Below are 4,269 nucleotides of genomic sequence, written 5' to 3'. Positions count from 1 at the left end.
CTTCAAGGTAAGGGAGACAGTAAAGTAACCCAGCCGATCTGGTGATGGCAGTCCTGGAATTCTAGGGGGACCCTGGCTCATTCCCTGGGATGGGTGAAAGGCACAACTTTTTTCACTCTGAGATATGTCTCAGGTATTGAAAGCTTCGGTTCCCCTGAACTGTGTGATGTGCATAGCTAATGTGGTCCTTAGCCATCATCAGCATCCCCACCGACGTTATCAGCTCTTATTTCCCTTTCTTAGACCAATCCTGGCTGATCCGTATTATGAGACCCACCAAAAAATATAAGCCTAAGCCAATGAACCACCACACCCGCTTCGTGCGCTGGATCCTCTGCATCAGGCGGCGGCGCAGCTCCCGGGCCCGCACCGCCCGGATGAGGGATCGCACCGCCGCGGCCGCCCCGTCGCCGTGTCCGGGAGCAGGTGGGGAGGACGCCGGGCGGGGCCTGCGGGGGGCGCGGTCCTCTCCCCCAGGCCGGAGGCTCAGCCCGCTCTCTCCGCCGTCGCCCTCCCAGGCCGGGCTTCGGGGGGCTCCGAGGGACGCCCGGGAGAGCAGCAGGAGCGAGGCCCCCAGGACAGGCAGCAGCAGCGGCCGCGCCCCTCTCATGCTGGGCGGGTCCAGGCCTGCGAAGGGAGGGAGAGCGAGAGACCGCTGAGTCCCAGGGGAAGGAGGCGCTCTGGCCACCCAAGCGGGACTTGCTTTCTCTTCCCGGGGCCAAGAGTTGGGAGCGGGGGGGGGGGGTTGAGGTGCCGAAGGCGGGCGCTGGAGCCGGAGCCTCGCCGTCCCTCTGGCAGCACTTTCTGGGCGCGGGGCCAGCAGGGGCCACCCAGGCAGGCCGCCCCCGAGCTGCGTGGAGGAGGGAGCGGAGGCTGGGCCTGGGCCCTGCGGGGGCAGCGGGCAGGCACTCACCAGCAGCACCACGAGGCGTCCTTGCGCAGGCGGGGCGGAGGCAGTGCCCAGGGAGCCTCTGGCGGGAACTTTATAGAGAGCCCGGCCGGGAGGTCCAGTGACGTCAGCGCGGGGCCTGGAGAGCCAGCCCGGCCAAGGAGGGACGCATCAGACGGGCGGGGGCGAAGGAAAAAGCCACCATAAGCAGCGGAGTTGGAGAAATGGGCTCCCGGCAGGCGTTTGTTGGTAACAAGATCGATGGCTGAGACACCAGGTACTGAAAGGAGGAAACGGGGGGCGAGGAGGGCGAGAAACACAGAAGGGCCGCTATTGCTACACCCTGCCATATTGCAGGGACGAGGTGCTGCTGGGCTTGACGCCACAGGGGAGTGGAGAGCGCAACCCTCTAGGCTGGGATCTTCACGGCAGCAAAGCGACCCACAAGTTACCCTCCTCTTGAACCAATAGAATAAAAACAGAGTTGTGGTTTCTTTCTTTTGACCAACTCTCCCCCCCCCCCCGCAAAAATTATTGGTACCTTTGACCCCTCCCTGAGAATGTTCCAGGGTCCCCCTAGAATCCCAGGGCTGCCATCACCAAATTGGCTGGGTGGCATCATTGTCTCCCTTACCTTGAAGCCCTCCTCCCTTTTCATCTTAAGGGCGGGTATTGGAGGTTGCATCCAAAAGCATTGACCCCTAGAGACCAGGAAGTTCTCCTCTTCCTCTTGCCACCTAAGCTACAAGGGGCATTTTCTGATTTATTTTGCCATTTGAACACAACTTCCTCCCATGGAACTCTCCTTTCTTAGCAAAACTTTCTGGTCATTTTCATAGAAGCATTGCTTCTTGAGGATGGCTGGAGGGGAGCTGCTGGGCAACTGGGGCCAAAGCTGCAGCACTGGCATCAGCTGGAGCCCAATGTCCTGGGACACCAAGGCAAACTCCAGGCAACAGTTCTCTCACTCCTGGACAAACAAGAGCCCCGAGCAGGTTGAACAGAGGGAGCAGGCAAGGACTGGCCAAGAAGGGGCCTGTAGGAACTTGAATCCATTTTGCCTTGCAGTGTGTGGCCTTTGTCCAGGGGAAAGGATGAACAAGCCCCCGCCCCCTAGCATCAGCATCCGTAGGAGTGAAGGCGGCTGTTCCATGAAGCATCACTCCCTGTTCTCAGGGACCACACTGCATGGCCTACAAGCATGTACTTATGCCACGTAGCAAATATGAAGTATGAGAAGGATGCTAAACTAAACTTCCACAGTCTGTCTTCTCCCTGATCTTTTTACAAGATGCTGGAGACTGAACCTGGGATCTTCTGCATGCAAAGCTGATGCTCTTGGCATCACTCCGTCTTTACAAAGATTGAGCTAAAGTCTTGTGAGGAAGTGACAGGATTTTTGGGTTCCATTTAAAAGTCATCAGTCTTGATAAGGCAATGAAATGTTTGACACCAACATGGACTGGCTTTATGTGGATGAACTTATTCTTTATCCTAACACCTCACTGAAATAACAGAGGACTGAATGTGCATGACACTGAAGTGGAATAATTTGTTTGATGTGAGGATTTCACGTGGAACCCCATAAAAAATGCCTTTGTGCAATCTTGGTGAAAGAATTCATTACAGATTCTTTTCTAATATTTTGATTTATGAGTCACATGCAGACTCTTAACCTTTAAAAAGTGCCTGCGTGCACCCTGATTTATTCTACTGCAGACTGTTTGGATTCATTCAATTGCAGACTGTTTGGAAAAAGGTTAAGTTAAAGTGCCTGTGTGCGCTCTTGTGTATTTTATTGCAGTCTGTTTAAAGGTAGAGGCTTTGGAATGTTAAAGTGCCTATGTGCACACTTGTATTTCTTATTATAGACTCTTTAGAAGCAGAGGCTACAGTTTTTTTCATCACCCCATTACTTTCTTGTAAGAAATGTTTTGACAGAATAGTGTTTATGGTTTCATCCTGACGTTTTTTCTCTTAAGGCTCTGCTTAAACGCAGGGAGTCCCCTTTTTATCTACGATCCCTAAACTTAGACATAACTAAATTGACAGGATGCTGACTGTAGCAAAACTCACTATTGCTTCACTTTGGAAATTGAATTCAATACCATCACTTTTCCATCTGGTACTCTAAAATTTGAGTCGATGGAGAAGATCACTGATCAAATGTCTTTAGCAGACATTTACCTTTGAACTATTTCATTTGCTGAAAAATGGTTTCCATTTATTGAATATACAACAAAACCTGACATCCTAACCCCTTAATCTGATATATCAACAACTTCTCACTTGAAAACGTCCACTACTTTTCCTTTGGGCTTGGGATGATGCTGGGTAACTTTTTAAAAGAAAGTCTACTGATTAATAGACAAAGTATGGATATCAATTGAGACTTTGATTATATTATACACTAGCATATACTTGAATAACTCCGTTCATGAATGTACCACTCATCTAAGTTAACTGCAATGTAACTCAGCACATATTGTAAATAGGCACAGTAGTTTCCTTTATTTTCTGTTTCTATGTAATCGATTTTATGCAATGTTTTATAATTCAATAAAGTTGTAAGCAATTTGGCTACTGCATAAATTATTTTGCTCTGGGGTGGTCCTTCCTGAGTTAAGAGAAAACTGTGTAACCTGGAGGCTAAAAACCTGTGAGCTAGCTCACACTAAATAATCTTAAACAGAACACTGCACAGTGCCATTCTATGCAGTCTTTAGCTACTGAAAAAAGTTCTGATTCCTCCCTCAAGGGCTTCCCCACATTTAGTAGAGTGAAGCAGGCAGGGCCTCTGAGCACTCCAAACTGCTCCAGGGCTCCTCTCTGAGGCTGACGGGAGCTCCACCACCTGCTCCTTTCCACTGCTCCCCTTTCTGCTCTGGCTTATCAGATATTGCCTGCCTAGAACAAGGTTTACAGAGGGGTGGCTTAGAAATTGTCTAAATAAATAGAGATTCGCTCAAGAAATCCTCAACTGGAACTGGCCCCATTCCTGAAGTCACCATGCTCTTCAGGGGAGGACTATAGAGATCATAATCCTGATTTCTGAGTGAACATCAGCACATGTTCTGGGGCACTGATGCTCTGTGCTCTTGGTGCTTGGGTGGGGGTGGGGGCAACTGTGGGAGTGCTTCTGGAATCTGGCTCCACTGGTGGATCTCCTCATGGCACCTGGGTTTTGGCCAGTGTGTGACACAGAGGGTTGGACCGGATGAGCCATTGGCCTGGTCCAACATGGCTTCTGATATATTTACAATTGCTCCAATGTCCACCTCTGTCACCACTAGTTTATTTCAGTCAGCAGATGAGTCCACAATACATACATACGTACCACTTATCAAAGTTAACTGCAATATAACTTAGCACATATTGTA

Source organism: Heteronotia binoei, chromosome 1 (assembly GCF_032191835.1).
Source record: "Heteronotia binoei isolate CCM8104 ecotype False Entrance Well chromosome 1, APGP_CSIRO_Hbin_v1, whole genome shotgun sequence".
Lineage (NCBI taxonomy): Eukaryota > Metazoa > Chordata > Lepidosauria > Squamata > Gekkonidae > Heteronotia > Heteronotia binoei.
The sequence above is the reverse complement of the archived record's forward strand: the minus strand, read 5'-3'. Positions refer to the sequence as shown.